The 17,008-nt window shown below is 57.1% G+C and overlaps 1 long non-coding RNA gene across 1 annotated transcript; it reads left to right on the top strand.

Annotated features, from left to right (window-relative positions):
* LOC106506701 lies at positions 1-16,097 on the top strand. Its single transcript, XR_002339925.1, has 5 exons — positions 1-1,303; positions 9,614-9,641; positions 12,211-12,759; positions 15,473-15,546; positions 15,962-16,097. It is a non-coding gene; the product is annotated as an uncharacterized LOC106506701 (long non-coding RNA).

Raw genomic sequence — 17,008 nt, 5'->3', positions numbered from 1 at the left:
TGCCCCACTTGCCAGAGGAGAAACAGGCTCCAAAGGCCGGGTGACTTGCCCAGGGTCACTCACCTCCCTCGCTCCCAAGGGCAGCCAGGAGCCCTCCCCGCCCAGACTCACCCTTCCCAGTGCCCTGTTTTCCGCCTCTCTGCAGCCCCTCGGGTAGTGACGCCAGCAGTGTCACCCGGCAGCCCCTCCGGTTAAGGGCACAAAGAACTGCCCGCTGCAGGGGCCCGAGGGTCTGGTGGTGGCGAGGCGGGGTTGGGGCGGAGGTGGGGCGGGGGAGCGGCCTCCCGCTGGCTGTGTTTTGCTCTGGGAGGAATCCCCCACGGAGCCAGAGCCTCCGTCCTGTTCCAGGGCTGCCCCATGAATTAAACATGCCCCCGTGGTTAACTCAGTAATGCTTTTATTAATAGTTAATTACTCAAGGCGCGCTGGGGAAATGAGCCTCACTCCGGCCTCGTAAATTAAGGCAGTGATCTCGTGAAAAAAGCCAATGGGAGTTCATTACCCCCAACTCCCCACCCCAGCATCCCACCTCCCGGCTCACCATTTAGCGGCGCTAAACCATCTGGGAGGGAGGTGGGGCGCGGACGTGATTAGGGTACCGGGACTTTTTCAGGGTGGAGGTGGGAAGAGGCGGAGGAATATTGTGCGGTTTCCTCCGAGAGAAGGGGCCCCTGCGGGTTGTGGCCAAGTGGCAGCGGGGGCGGTACTTCCAGCCTCGTGGCGGCGCTCTTTCGGCCTGTGTGCCTCGTCACAGCTGGGGACTCAGCGCGGCCCCCGAGGGGCTCCTGGCGGGGCAGGGCCGCCTGTCCTGGGTGCGGGAGCGGGACTCCCAGGCAGAAAGGAGCGGGCGTCGGGCGCTCCCGCCCCAGAGCCTCGGGCCTCCCTCCCCCGCTCGGCCTTTCTCATTTCACCAGCGTCAAGCTTGCCCGGCTAGGTTTTTGTTGTGGCTGAAGCCAATTTCCCGTCCTGATTTTGCTGCTGAGCTGGATAAGGGGCTTGTTCTAACCTGGTTTGGCTTTTCTAAATTTAACTTTCTCCCATGTTTTGCTTCCCTGGAGACAGAAGCCCCTCTGTCTATTTTCCTGGGACGTGAAAGCCAGCACCTGCTTTGAACCTACTGTGTGCCAGGACCTGCCCCCCTGGTTTATGTTGAGTGTTCTTTCAGCTGTCACCTTGGACCAGTAACTGCACCACGCTGGATCTCCAGTCCTTCATCTGAAACCAGAGATGATCCCAGATGGTCCCTGTATCTGGGGTTCCTGCGATGATTAAATGAAGTTCTCAGAACACTGCTGAACACCTGGTAAGTTCTCCCCAAGCGCCTGCTGCTGTTAGCACCTCCTTCACAACTGCACAGCCGATTGAAAGACCAGCAAAGTGAGTTTTCACCGTGCCTGCAGCATGCGGGAAGTTCCCAGGCCAGGGATAGCACTTTCACCACAGCGGTGACAACACTGGATCCTTAACCTCTCGGCCACCAGGAAACTCCGAAAAGTGAGGTTTTAAATCTGTGCTTTGGCTAGTGCAAGGAAGCGTGACACAGAACGTGCCCAAAGCTCATCACTTCCCTTCCATGGAGGCAAAGCGGGGAGCCAGTTTTCTCCTTCAGAAGAGCACATAGGCCAAGCCCCCAGGAGCCAGGAAAGATTTGCCCTCTGTCCCCACTGTGTGTCACAGAGTCTCACCAAGGCAGTCTGGGCTGAGACACAGAAGCACAGACTCGCAGTTCCTGTCATGGCTCAACGGAAACGAATCTGACTAGGATCCATGAGAACACAGGTTCGATCCCTGGCCTTGCTCGGTGGGTTAAGGATCTGGTGTTGCCGTGAGCTGTGGTGTAGTTTGCAGACTTGGCTCGGATCTGGCGTTGCTGTGGCTGTGGTACAGCTCGGATTCAACCCCTAGTCTGGGAACCTCCATATGCTGTGGGCGTGGCCCTAAAAAAACCAGACTCTGAAGTTGGGGTGGCCTGGGTCCGCCCAGATCCTGCCTGTTCACTATCATGTGGGTGTCTGGAGCCTCTGTTTCCGGCTCTGGGGAAATAGGCTCCTGGAAACACCTACCTCCTTGCAGGGTCGTAAGGATTTGCGTTTCAAAGTGCCTGGCACCTGGGAGGACAGAAAAAACACCCCCCTGGAGGGTGGTGGGAGGCCCCCTGGAGCTGAAGGGCATCAGTCTCCCTTGCAAGGTGAGCTGCTCCTGTTCTTGGCTGAGACCTCCCAAAGGTGGGGATTTTCGGAGAACCTCTGGGGGCCAACACTGCCTCAGTGGATGCGATGACCCCTGGCCTGATGAGGGCTCTCCTGAGACAGGTGATGCAGCGGGTTGGGGACAGATGGCCTCTCGAAACCCATGCAGGGCCACCAGCTGCCTTGCAGACCAAGGTCGGTCAGCCTCTCTGCTGTGACCTCCGCCCACCCTCCCTCCCCCACAGACCGCCAGAGCCACACAGGGGCAAGGAGTCTGGGGCGGGAGATTGAGGAGTGCGGCCCCGGGTTCATCTATACCATGTAGCGTCAGATTTAAATGTCACTGCTGCAGGCGGCTGACCCGGGTGCCCACACAATGGGCCGCGAGGGGCGCCTTCGCCGCCTCTTCATCTTCCTGGCGGTAGCTGACCAAAGGGAGGGAGATTTGGTTTCTTAAAAACTAAACAGTTGTTGAGCACTCTGGCGTTGCCTGGGCAACAGCCGAGGGGGAGAGAGAAGCATCTTATTGTTTAAAGTTATTCTTGCTGGATTTCAAAGGCTTGCTCTGAAAAGACCCGCATTCTCCAAGCAGCCCGGCTGGTCCTCGCTTTCTCCGCTGTTCTGGCCGGCAGCCGGCCTGCAATCCCGGCTCCTGTCTTCCCTTAGCCCCCAGCCCCGCTTCCCAGTTCAGGGCTGTGGAAGGGGTCCTGGCTGTGCCGGACTTCAGGGCCCTGGAGACAAGCTGTCTTCTGTACTCAGTGCGTTCACCCCCAGGCCCAGGGGGCTGGTGTAGACATGCAGACAACAGGCTGGCAAGGTGGATCCGTGCTCCCTGACCAGGGCAGGCTTTTTCCAGCCACCCTGACCTGGGATGTGGACTCAAGGACTTAGGGGTCAGCTAAGTGCCTGAACTTGGCAGAGTGGGGGCAGGAGAGTCCCGGCTGTATTATCCAGAGGTGGTCATCTTAGTTCTCAGACCCAGCTGGGGTGAGACAAAGGTAGCCATGGTGCCAGGTCATTGCCATGGCTGAGTGCAGCTGCCACGATCATTGGAGACGGGACGTAAGTGGCCTCCCGTGGCCCTCTGCCCCTAGTGCAGAATTGTTTACTCGTCTCTTTTCCCACGACACTGTCAAACACCCTGACAGCACGGCCACCTCTGTTCATCTGTGTATTCTTGTAAGCTGCCTCAAATCCTTTCAGGAGTAAGGCAAATGCTGAAAACCCAGATGAGATGTACATATGTTTTTAATTAAAACATGTTTAGATAGTGAACACACACACATGATGCAAAATCCAAAGGTTCAAAAGGAATGAATACCCACGTCTCCTGCTGTTTCCCGCGAAGGGTCAGTCATGGGTTACAGCTTCTGATTCGTCCTTAACAGAGAGGGTCCGCTCACACAGAAGCAAATGGGCATCAAATACAGTATATTATTCATATCTCTAGCTCTTATGTCTCGCACAGGGCCCAGTATGTGGTAGATGTCTGATAAAAGTTTATTTGATAGATAGGCACACGGATGAATGGATGGATGGGTGGGTAGATGGATGGGTGGATGGATGGATGGATGGATGGGTGGGTGGATGGGTGGATGGATAGATGAGTGATTGGATGGATGGATGGGTGGGTGAATGGATGGGTGGATGGATGGATGAGTGGTGGGAGGGTGGATGGGTGCAGCTCTTGTACTGTTAGTTGCCTTTTCTCCCAGATGTCTGGGTTCCCCAACAAAGACTTTCTTGAGAGAATGATGGAGGCCCACCATCAGACACGTTGAGTCTGAGGGGCCCGTCTTCTTTAGACGAAGACATGTAACAGGTAGCTGGATTGTGGTTATATCAGATGGGAATCTTATTCTACTGCTAATAACAGAAATCCAACTGTAGTGGCTTTAGTCCATAAAGGCTTTGGTTTTTTTCATGAGGCAAAGTTCAGCCCTCAAGGATATCAGAGTTGAGGTCACTGTGACATCCTTGACCTTTCTCTCCTGGTCTCAAAGAAGCTGTTGTGGGAGGAGGCTCCAACCATCGAGTCCAAGTTACAGGGAAGAAGAAAGAGGAAGAAGAGAGGGAAAAGGATGAGTCTACCTCCTATAAGAAGCCTGTTCCTGGAGATCCCACCAAACAACTTCTCATCATATCTCCATGGCAACCCCGAGGCGCAAAGGGGGCTGGGATGTGTGCTTTTTAGGATGGGCATGTTACTCCCCCAGATAATACTGGGGATCTGTTAGCAAGGAAGAGGGGGAGCCAGATAGGTGACCAGCAGCCTCCGCCACATGGGTAGAGACTTGGGAAAGTTCTGGGCCCGGAAACAGACGCAGCAGGAAGGTGTGTTCCCGGGGAAGAGCATAAACTAAAGCACAGGACATGAACGTTCTCGGCTCATTTGACCTATGTTCTCTTGGCTCCAGCCTCAAATAGCTCCAAATGGGACCACTTCTACCCTGGTCCAGGCAACATCATCTTTCACTTGTGTGAGAGCTGGCCTGGCACCCCCTCCGACTCTCTGCTCAGCCCTCCCATTGTCTGCCTGACACCCACAGTGACCCCCTCGCTGAGAAATCAGAGAGCATGGCTCTGCGCTTAACTCCCGGCAGCAGACGCCCATCTCACTGGGAATGGAGGCCCAGGTCCTCCCCGAGGCTTGAGCAGCCTTCCTTGACGCGGCCCCTGCCCTCGGCATCCTCTCCCACCATCAGCCCCTTTGCTGCAGCCGCACCAGCCTCCTCCTGGCTCCCTCCCACCTCAGAGCCCGTCCACCTGCAGCCTGGAATGAATTTCACGCTGAAGCTCCTTGTGGCAGCACCTCTGCCTCCTTCAGGTTACTGCTCAAATATCACTACTCTAGAGAGCCCCCCCAACCCCGGCCCTGTTCTAGCTGAGCCCCCACTCCAATCACTCTACTCCAGGACTTAACCCATTTGGGGCCATGGACCCCTGGCCTCTGGTGAAACCTATGTACAGATCCCTTCTCAGAATAATGTGTTTTTGTTTGTTTGTTTTTGTCTTTTTGCCTTTTCTAGGGCCACTCTTGCGGCATTTGGAAGTTCCCAGGCTAGGGGTCGAATCAGAGCTGTAGCCGCCAGCCTACGCCAGAGCCACATCAACGTGGGATCCGAGCTGAGTCTGCGACCTACACCACAGCTCACGGCAACACCGGATCCTTAACCCGCTGGGCGAGGCCAGGGATTGAACCTGCAACCTCATGGTTCCTAGTCAGATTCATTAACCACTGCGCCCCGACAGGAACTCCCAGAATAATGTTTTTAAATACGTGTTTAAATAGAAGAAGATACGTGGAATCACAAAGGAAGCCAATTATATTGCAATACAGTTTTCAAAACATTTACAAATGTGTGATTCAGCGCTATGTAGGTGCCTCTTTGGTAACGCATTCCCTAACAAGATCTCGCCGCACCTCTTTTCGCTCCCACAATTTTGAAGCGGTGATGAGTGTCGATGATACTGTGAAACGTCTGCAACCACTGTGAGGTGACAGGGAACATCTGCTTTCTGCTGGTGACCAAGGCACAGGCACTGCTACCTCTACCGCGTGTGTCGCCGGTACCTACAATTGCGGAGAAGGGCTGCATTTTAGAGAAATGAGTGCAGTGTAGCTGTTCCCCCTTGAACTTCACTGACCCCTGAATTCTGTCTGTAGAGTCTTTGGAGGAGTCTGGTGTGTTTGGGGGGTTTATTGTTTGTTTGTTTTTGCTTTTTAGGGCCACACCGGCAACCCACGGCATGTGGAGGTTCCTAGGCCAGGGGTCAAATCGGAGCTACAGCGGCCGGCCTACGCCACAGCCACAGCAACGCCAGACCTGAGCCATGTCTGCACCCTACACCACAGCTCATGGCAATGCCGGATCCATAACCCAATGAGCAAGGCCAGGGATTGAACCTATATCCTCATGGATGCTCGTCGGGTTTGTTACCACTGAGTCCCGATGGGAACTCCTGGAAATGCATATTTTGAAATACGTGAATAAACAAGGGATGAGGCTGGAGGCAGGTCTGGGGAGCCTTGAATGCCACACTCAGGAGCGTGCCTGTGACTGGCCGTGATGGACTCACCCTGGGAGGGGAGATGGGCCTGTCACTGTCCCCATGGCAGCCAGGCTGACAGTTGGGACAACTAGGGAGATGAGACACCGAGGCTGCCTTCTGGAGGCAGCTTTTTGAGGGAGACTTGGGCATAAACTGCTTAGCATCAGTATTGACTGTCAGCAGCCACTTCACTCTTGCCTTCCTGCCTCCTCCTGGTCCCCCAGGTTGTTAAACACGAACCCTGGACAAACCATCTCTCCTCACTGTTACCTGGGGACAAAGATGCGCTAGGCAAGGGGAGCGGGGGCACCGGGCCCATGGGGCTGCAGAGGCAGGCACGGGGATGGGTGGGTGAGAAGAGGCCCGGAGGCTCACGACTCGCCTTGGGGACACCTTCATGACAGCTGCTGCCACAGGGCCTGTGTGACCCCGAAGTTAAGGAGTTGAAGGGCCACTGCACACACCCCCAGACCGCGGCTGGCTATTCAGATTTCTCAGGGACCTGAGAATTCGGGGAAAGAACACACTTTCTAGAATCAGCCCACCTCGGGCCACTCGTTCCTCAACTGCACGCAGCTGAACAGGTCACGTAAATGCCCCATGCCGCCGTCACCACATCTCGAAAATGGGGGAGTGAGGAGTCCGTGGGGGAAGTGATGATAAGACAGCCAGTTCAATGCCAGGTGTGGGGTAGACCCTCAGCGAGGTTGTCCTTGTCACTGTGAGCGTGTAGCAAGTGACAGGACAATGGGACCCTGGTCCCTCTGCTGCTAGCATTCCTTAACCCACTTTATCTCCCTGCCCATAAAGAGAGGGGAGAATCAGGTTGTACCACAGGAAACAAGCTGGGAGCAGAGAGAAAAAGCAAGTTCTGGAGTCAGGTGGTTCTGGGCTCAAATCCAGCTGTGTGACCTTGGGTAAGCCGCATTGCCTCTTTCAACCTCGGTTTTCTCATTCAGAAAACAAGGAGAGGGAGTTCCCGTCGTGGCGCAGTGGTTAACGAATCCGACTAGGAACCATGAGGTTGCGGGATCAGGTCTGATCCCTGGCCTTGCTCAGTCGGTTAAGGATCCGGCGTTGCCCTGAGCTGTGGTGTAGGTCGCAGATGTGGCTCGGATCCCGTGTTGCTGTGGCTCTGGCGTAGACCTGCGGCTACAGCTCTGATTCCACCCCTAGCCTGGGACCCTCCATATGCTGCGGGAGCAGCTCAAGAAATGGCAAAAAGACCGAAAAGGAAAAAAAGAAAAGAAAACAAGGAGAGCACCATCTTATCGCAGAGCAGTGAGGATTCCTGGACGAGGACGATGCATGGAGGGAAGCGAGCCCCTAAATCCGTGATCACGGCCCCAGCCCTGTGCGGGGGGGCGAGAAGGAAACAGACAAGAGCAGTCCTTCACTGCGGTTGTCAAGAGGTCCACACTTGCGAAAGCGCTCTTTCACATGCACCCGTTTCATTTGAGCTGCCCTTCCGCACTTCTGGATGAACAGGACAAGAGTGTTTGATCCCCGCTTGACAAACAGGGACATGAGCTCGGATGGGGAAGGACTCATCGCAGCCGTCTGCTCCAAGGTCGCACAGCCAGTGAGACCTAGGGATGGATGCAAAGCCAGGTATCTTTTCAGCTCAGCCGCTTAGGTCGTCCTCTACTCAACAGACAGCCGCTGAGCTAAGCCCCAGGGACACGGCAGTCAACAAGCAGCCTCAACCTCTGCCCTCCAGGAGCTTGGAGCCTAGTGGCCTCGGGACACAGCCACCCATGGAAAGGAAGAAAGACCCAGACCTGCTCGTGGATGACACATGGGGAAGGGCCCTGAGTCCAGAGTCATGGCTCCGTGTGCAGCGAGCGGGCTGGGAACGGAAGACTTCTCTGTCCTTGGAGGTGAAATCCACTAAATAAGCCCAGAGGTTCACCTAGGATCGCAGCATGGACAAGGCTCCTAAAATGAAGGGTTCATGGCCAGATACGTTCGGGGAAAGCGACACCTCTTTCAGCCTCTGAGAGTCATGCTGCTTTGGAAGATACTGCAGGCTCTCCGGAAAGGCCTGTGGAAATGGAACCTGTTTAACTTCCTTCCCGAGTGTGCTTAATTGAGTGAAGCTTTTTGTTTTGTCTGTTTTTCAAGCCACTTCTACTAATTTGGGAATATGCTGGGCCAGTGGAAAGAGCGCGGTGTATAGAGCCAGTGATGGGTTTGAAGCCCAGCCTTAGATGTGATTAGTGCTTGATAAACTGTGGAATCATTATAACCCAGAAGAGGGAAAGTGACTTGCCCAAGGTCACTCAGTGTGAGACCTAGAATCCATGTCTCCACGCAGTTGATAACGTGAGAGGCGTCTCTAGGGCATATGCCACTTTGCTTCCCCTCTGATAGGGGTGGCCTTGACAACCTGTTGGGTGGGTGGTTTGGGTCTACTAGTCCGTGCAGTGCCATTTGTACAGATTACAAAAAGGCACCTTCTTCTCCTGGGTTAAGCAAATGTCATGTTAGGGCACACAGGTTGATAAAGCATTGCATGGGCTGAATTTTAACCTCCACTTGCTTCCCTGGCCAAGTATCATTGTGCAGTTTACAACCTGGACAACCGTACGTGGCAACCCTCATCAGCTCCTTTCTTTTCCTCCTCACTTCTTCCACCCTTGTCCCCTTCACGGGAATAGCACCCTCAGTTTAGGGTGCCCAGTTGAGGCTGGCATGGGAACAACGCAGTTGTTGGACTGCACTTCCTAAGCCCCAAAGCGGCACCGGCCAAAGGTGCTGACTCAGCAAACTTTAATTTATCTCACAGGCCAGGGGTGCGCGTGAAGCAATTAGTGAAATAATGGTTATGTCGCACTAAAAATTATTTATAGAGTCGCCGTGCACACAGCTGTGATTAAATTAGACGACCAGGGGGGCTCTAACTGCCAACAGAGCCGGCATCCAAGGCCTGGGCTCAGCTGCCTGGGGATGGGGTGGGGTCGCTTCTCCTGTCCACTCAGCCCCTCCCCGACAGGTGAGTCAGCTCCGACCCAGGTGGGGATGAGGAGGGTCTGCATAGGCAGGAATGTGGGGAGGGACCTCCGCTCCAGGGGCCCTGAGCTACCAGACCCTTTGAACTTTGTTCAGAGGCTTTCCCCCAGTTGAGGCTTAGCAGCCCCTAAAACTCTTTCAGAGAGAGTCTTCTGCGGACCTTCCTATGGGTGAAAGGGAGGTAGTCTGGGTGAACTAGGAAAGATGGGCCTGGAGGCCTATGGGCTTGACATTGACCCCCAAGGGAGGCCCCTGATATCCCAGAGTCAAGCCGGAAACCACAGATCAGCCCAGCCCTCTCCTTTCACAGGTGGTGAAGTTCAGGGCCAGAGATTTCATCTCTTGTGTTTCCCTGGCAGGTGTTGGAGACGCTCGTTCCAGTCCTGGGTGAGTTTTACCCCAGTCCGGAGCTCTGGGTGCCCCCTGAGAGTTAGTGTTGGGTGGGGTCGTCTATAGGAGGGAAGAGATATTTTGCACACCTATTGCATAGTGGACACTGTCTGTATTTATCACTTACACATGCTGATCTTTATACTCTGGTTTAGCTTCTTGCAACATTCCTGTAAGCTAAATAATCTTGCCCCTCTTTACAGATGGAGAACTGAGGTTCAGAGAGGTAAAGATATTTGCCCACAGCCACACAGCAAGGGAGGGCACAGCCATTAATTATGCAAAGGTCCATCAGACTCTGGAGATGAATTGTGGTGCTTTGAGTATTGGGGAGTGGGTACCACTTGGGTGCTGGATGTGATGCTGAAAAATGTAACAGGGCTTTCTTTACTCTGGACCTGGGACTCTTGTTTCATCAGCCGCCCCTCAGGGGCATCTGGGGAAACGGAGTCACAGAGTATTCCATAAGGGCCCTCCGACACCCAGACTGTGAGCATCAGGTTTCTGTTTATCAGCAGCTTTCCCTCACCGAGATGCAGTCGGTACTCCATGTAGGAATCACAGATCTTTGCCCAAAGGCTGGAGCTACCTGTGCGATTCCAGGATTCTCCCAGGGGGCCGAGGGTGCTGGTAGCCTGAGGAGTGGCAGCCAGGGTGGGGAGTGTGGGACTCCCAGCCTGGTACCAACCCAGGCCCTGCATTCCTGGCACTTCCATCCCTCGCTGTCTGAGCTAAAGCTGGGCCCAACCCATTTCATGAGAGTTCTAGCCTCGGTCATCTTTCAGCAGCCGGGGTTCCTTCTGGGCCTCCCTTGTCCTCCCTCCAAATAAGCCCCTGGAGGTGAAAAGCAGTGGGTGATGAGCAGGGCCCTGGGTCTCAAGCCTCCCCAGCCCCCTGTCATCTCCCTCCCCCCACCTCCTTTCCAGCGCTTCTCCTCCCCCACCAGCTCCTTCTCTCCAATTACAATTCCTGAGCAGGCTGGACCAGTTCCCTCTCCAGCCATCTCCTGCCCGTGGCCCGCACTCACCAATCTCCACCAACCCACCTGGATCCCAAAGGAGGAGGGCTGGATGTGGGGAGGACAGAATTGAGAAGCTGGACGACCCTGGTGCCACCATCTCCAGGCAGGTCCTCCCCAGGGAGGAACCTCTGACTGCGCAGGAGGCGCTGTCGCCCTCACTGCGCCCCCCGCCCCCGGCCGCCGCCACTGCCCAGTGTGGCTCCTCATCCAAGTCGGGGCTGGCCTCTGGTTCTCCTGGGTGCACTCGGGTCTGGTCCCCGCTCCCAGGGCTGTCCTGAGTCCTGCCGCTGCCTCTGGCCACTTAGCATGCAGCCCTGGTTGTTCGGGCTGCAGCAACCAAATGAGATTAGCTTGCCGGCTAAAGCAAGTCCCCACTCGACACCACCCACCGCCCTGCGCAGCCCCCTGCCTGATCCGGTGAGCCTGCCACAGCAGCCTGGTGGGCCCAGCCTGGCCTGTGCCATCTAGCCCTGCCCCCACCCCATTGCACCTGCACCTGGACCGGGGTCAGCCTAGGAGGCAGGTAGGAGAAGACGAAGGATTCCACCCACTTTCTGGCCCTGCTTCGTCTCTCCCAAGAGCCCTCTGGAGCCAGCAGGGGCAGGGGGGCAGGCAGAGGGAGACAAACAGGATTAAGGAATCTTCCTTGCTTTGTATCCCTTGCCAATTCTCCAGCAAACCTCCTGGGGGGCGGTGGGGCAAGCGAATAGGAAATATACCGTGCTGCTTCGCTTCCTATTAAATCCCTGAGGTGGGGGGCTGGGAGTGGGGGGCAAGCCAGAAGAAGGGTCCAGCCAGCTGCATTCCCTCTATGTCTGCCCCCCCGCCAGGGGGGGCGCTGGGAATCAAGCACAAAGGTCTGGCCCAGCCCTGAGCCTCCCTGATGCCCTTCTGGCCAGGGAGGGAAGAAGGACCAGCCTCAGCGGCTCAGCCCTCATCCAGCTGAAATCCATGCCCTCTGGCCCCCAGGAAGCTCCCAGGGGTCTGTTAAAGAAACTGAGGGAAACCTGAGTGCCCAGCCAGGCCCCCTGGGAGAGGTGAGAGATGCCTTTGATGTCAGGACTTGGGAGAGGGGGTCGGGCATCAATAAAGGGACGGCCCCCTGCCCGGCTCTTGCTGACAGTGGCGGCTGCCTCCTCACCCACGCCCCAGGCTCCCCTGTGTCTCCTGAACCATCTTCCTCCCCATTCCCATCTCTCCATCCCTGGGGCCCCCTGCCCAGCCAGCAGTAATGCAAGCTGCCCTGGGGCTTCGTGCCTGGCTGGGTGCCCATTGGGCTGCTCCCCTTAAGATCTGAGATTGGCACCTGCTGGCTGAGGATGACAAGTCCCTGCCACCTTCCCCATCTACCTGGCTGCTGCAGGTGAGTTGGAAGGGAGCCCAGGGTGAGGCAAAGGCTCCTCGTCTCCAGTGCACACCTCTCCCCGCCACTCCCTGCCCATCCCCGCTTCTTCCCCAACACCCCCCCCACCCCGCCAGCAGCTCCAGCAGCCAGCACACTTCCACTTGGCCCTTCCCTCTACCCATCTCTCTGTGTTTCTTTAGGCATCAGACGGCTCCGAGCCTCACTCTCCCCAGCTGCAGAACGGGGTGATTTCGGCTTCTCCCACGGGGCTGCTGTGGGGCTCCAGTTAGACCACCACCACCGTGCCCGGCCATGTGACTCATAGCGCCGTCTGAAGGATTCTTCATCCTGGGCGACTCGGAATCACCATGCCTCCTGGGTTTGCTCTTCTTGCTACAAAAGGCTCCCCAGGCCTTCGCCCCAGCTCTGGAGACGCTCCTCAGCCTGGTTCATTTGGAGCGAGCCCGGCCCCTCTGTGTTGGGAAACAGGGGTCCCTTCCAGCCTCCGGCCCTGGGCAGAGGGAGGAGGAGGCCTCGGGATGCAGAGGCAGGAGGGCGTGGATTAGAAACCCATCACAGAAATGACTTTCTTATCACGCTACGACCTGAATTGACAGAACCAACTCTCGAAATTGAATTGTCTCCCCCCTCGGCTGCCTCAGCTCCTAGTTCCTTCCCCACTGCCACCTCCACCTCTGAAAGCCCTGCTGGGAGAGACCAAGAGACAGAGATGCAGGAGAGAAGCAAAGGTAGGAAAATGGGGCGGCTAGGGACCCCAGGCCCCTGGGGGGGCCAAGCGGCAGGGATGGGAGGAGATAGGGGGTGACATGGGACCTCAGCACAGTGGGGGATGCCCGCCACCCTGCTCCTTTCCCACCTGCCCCTGCACGCCACCACCGCTGGCAGGCTGGGGGCCTCTCCTTCCTGCTGGCCCCTCTCCAGCCCCCACCTTGGCGCCTCCATCAAGCCCAGAGCAGACCCTGGTGGCGGGGGCAGAACCCTGGGCTGGAGCCCACGGGTGCTTGGAAGCAGCTCCAGTGAGTTCCTGGCAGAGTCCAGCTGCAGGTGGTAGGGAAACGGCCGAGGGTGGCCGGGGGCAGCCAGCTGTGTAATCGGTCTCGACTCTCCCACATCCAGCCCGAGGCAGGAGGTGAGCAGGGCGGGGCAGAGGTGAGTGGAGGGAGCATCCGGCCCCAGCTGCCACCAGCTCCCCAAGCAGGCCGACCTAGAGTACCCTATGGGGGCTCGGAGCCCCGGAAACGCAGGACAGGCTACGGGTGTTCTGGGCAGGGGGCTGGGACCCAGTATGTAACCCTCTATAGCCCCCGTGGTACAGCCCAGCCCAGCCCCCAGGCCTGATGGCAGGCCAGAAGCTAAATGCTGCCGCCTCCCAGGCTGAGCTGGTCCTGGCTCCCCTTCCCAAGCCAGCCTCTCCATCTAGAGCCTGCAAGTCTAGGATTCGCTCATTAACTGGCCCCTGGCCTGCAGCCAGGCAGGGGTCCCCCCACACACCCCTTTCTCCTCAGCCTCTGCTCACCCATCTCCCCACCATGTATCTGCCCATCACTGGTCAGGTGCAGATGGCCTGAGGGTGGACAGTCACTGGAGCCCGGGAACACAGCAAGGGAAGGACCCCAGCCTGCAATCATGTGGTCCCAGACCTTTCCCCACTCAGCCCATCCTCCTCCCCAAACACACACATGCACGTGCACACACACGCACACACACAGAGCTTTGGTATCATTCAGAATGTGTTGTTGACTCTCAAGTTCATTCCTGTCAATTTCAGACGCCTCTTAAATCCAAGCCCTGTTTTACAGGTGGGGAAACCGGGGCCCAGGGAGGGAGTGGGCTTATCTGAAGGTGCACAAGGAAATCCCTCTAAGCCCAGCCCATCTTTCCCTCCCAGGGTCTTCCCCTGAGAGCCCCCACTGGCCTCGAGACTCTCTCCTCAGGCTTTCCAGTTCCTCCTGGGTTCCCTGCTCACCTGTGCCTCCCGGGCCTGGCCAATTGCAGGGCTCCAAAGTTAATAAATCAAGGTGACTTTGGGGACAAGAATCGGCCTCTTTCTCCCTTGTCCCTCCCATTTACATAATCCTGGCTGGCAATATGATAATGATGTTTGTTAAAGACAGAGCACAATAAATTAATACCGTTAAGTTGTTGCTGCAAAATGCAAAGTAGGTAATTTACTGCCAGCGAGGAACGGAGCCTTTAAACTGTAATGGATTAACTTTCCCAGCAGCAAATGTGTCCCCCGAGGGAGGGAGTTGGGGAGGCAGGGGCGGGGCCCAGTGGGCGGTAGGGGGGCCGTTTGCAGCCCAGGATCTAGGCCTTGTGTGTCCAGGCCCATCCTAGGTCTCCATTGGATGTTGCCGCCTTCCCCATTGTACAGAAGGGGAAACTGAGGCCCGCAGGGGGTAGGAAGCTGTAGAAGACTGCGGGAGAGAGTGGGGGTGACCAGGGACTTCCTGTGTCAGCCCACACCTCTCTAGAGAGGGGGACCACAGATGCCCCATTTGGGGGCCCTGAGAGCGGTCCCCCCAGGTCTGGTCCCAGCCCCACAAGTGGCCAAGACCCCAGCCCAGGAGGCCTCAGCCCCAGAGCCAGTTGTGGCCCAGACCCCAGCTCCTCCCTCCCTGGGTCTACACCATGGAAAAGAGGGAAGCATCTGGGTTGGGTCAGGTTAGGGGTGGAGGAGGTGGGAGAAAGGGAAGGTGCACCAGGAACTGAGGGTCAGCTCCTGGCCTGTCGCCTCCCAGCCACCACCCTGCCCCAGACACTGCCCTTAGGCCCTGGGAAGGGAGGGGCCTGGGGGAGACCGAGAGGGACCGTGGGGGAGGGGAGGGAGTGGGATAAGGCAGCGGGAAGGTGGGTGGTCCTCGGGAAGATGGGTGGTGGGAGAGGCTGGTATGAACCGGCCTCGCCAGCACCCCTCAGGGGCAGCCCCTCCACGAAGGCTCAGGCAGCTCCTTCAGCCCCTAGAGAATTGCCGCAGCCCCAGCTCAGGGCGGGCCGACGGGCAGGTCTCAGGGACCCCAGCAGAATTCTAATTTCCCATTTATCTCTGCAGCTTCTCCAGCTATATTAAAGGGGCGACACTCAGCAGGCAGCTCCCAGGCTAATTGGATTTGGGCCTCCTCTCACTCCTGGGCAAGGGAGGGGGTGGGGTGGGGCCTGAGGCGTCCCCGACAGGGTTGGGGGGCGATGCTGGGGGCCTGGGCTGGGACTGGGCTCGGTGTGGGTGGCTGTGACCCCGGAGCCCAGACCCCTGGTTACATCCTGACTGCCGTGTGGCCTTGAGCAAGCCTCTGCCCCTCTCTGGACCCCACATCCCTCACCTGTGTTGACGACGATGACAACAACCACCGTCACCTACACAGCACTTCCTGGGTCCTGTTCTGTGTGACCCTGCGCCTCTAACCTCCAGTGCACTAAGTATCATTACCGTCCATTGTACAGATGACTCAACTGAGGCACAGAGGCGTTCAGGAACCTACTCAGCATCTGGACAGTACCCACGATGAACATTCCAGGTTTGTCACATGCGGGGAGTCCCAATGGTAAAAGCCCGTCTACACCCAAATCAACCTGGGGTGGGGGTGGGAGGTGGAACCTGTGCCCATTTTGCAGGTGGGGAAACGGAGGCCTAGCCCACAGATGCCTTTAGCTTTAGGATTAGAATTAAGGCACTCCCAGGATTCGGGGCTGGCGTTTTCAGATGGTGTCCTGGGTGCCAGTGTCTAAGTCTGAGATGGGGCAGTAGGCCATGCACCCAACACTCGCCTTCCTCTGTCCTCCCTGCACGCCCCCCTTCCCTGGACTTGGTTCTCAATCCCAGTACCCTCTAGGCCTGCGGAGGCCCTTTGTCCCACATGAAGGTTGAGCTGGAGAGAGGGACTCACCTGAGAGCAGGTGCATTCCCAGATAACCCCCAGATGCAAATCGCAGGCCTCTGCAGGTCCAGAGTGGAAGGTGCAGAAGTGAGAGGGCCGAGCTCCACCGGTTCGTGATCCGTAGTGACCCTGGAACGAGGTTCTTTACCTGAGTCACCTCATCTCGTCTTCTGGACAGCCCATAAGCCAGCGCAGCTCCCGTGCCCACTTTGCAGACCGAGAAACCCAGGCTCTTGTGCAGCCCTTCATGCAGTCTTAATGAGGACCTGGTTGAGCTGGGATTCAAACCCAAGTTAGTCTGGAGCTCCCGCTGTGGCGTAGCGGGTTAAGAATCTGATGGCAGTGGCTCGGGTCACGGTGGGGGCGCGGGTTCATTTCCCGACCCCTTAACAGTGGGTTAAAGGATCCAGCATCGCTGCAGCTGCGGCTTGGATTCAGTCGCTGGCCCAAGAACCTCCATGTGCCAAGGATGCGGCCATAAAAAACCAAAACAGAACAAACCCCCCAAGTCTGTCTGAATCCAGAATCCGAGCTCTTAACAGCGCGCTCCTCCTTGCAGGGGCAGAAGTCAGGAAGTCCCTGCCACAGAGGCCCTGGAAGCAGGGCCTAGAGTGCGACGCCAGTGGACAAAGCCTGGGCTGGGGACCAGGTGACCTGGGTACATCTCTCCTGGGCCCCACACTCACGAATACTTCCCTGAGTTCACGGGCAAAATGGAGATGATAATAATAGGGCCTCCTCTATGGGGCGATTATCTTACAGGAACGAGTTTTCAGAAGCACGTATCACAGTGCCTGACACATAGTAGGTGCCCCGTCAAAGCTCGCCATCATTTCTGTGGATGAGTTCACAGCAGCCTCTTAAGAGCGTGGGAGCAGCGTGCGTGAGGCGCTTTGCCGTGTGCCCAGTCTCGGAGACTCCCCGAACTGAAAGCGTCGAGGGCAAGGCCCTCATGTTTCAGGTGGGGAACCTGGGGCCCAGGCTTGCAGCAAGCGAGTGGCAGGGCCAGGCCTCGGCCTTGGGGGCTCCCTGCAGCCTCCCTGCTCCAGCCAGGGTGGCAGTTCTCTTCCCATCTCCTTTTGCCCTGTGTGTCCCCATCCGT

This window comes from Sus scrofa, chromosome 17, assembly GCF_000003025.6.
Source record: "Sus scrofa isolate TJ Tabasco breed Duroc chromosome 17, Sscrofa11.1, whole genome shotgun sequence".
NCBI classification, from domain to species: domain Eukaryota; kingdom Metazoa; phylum Chordata; class Mammalia; order Artiodactyla; family Suidae; genus Sus; species Sus scrofa.
Note: the sequence above shows the minus strand (reverse complement) of the source record. Positions and strands in the feature narration are given on the sequence as shown.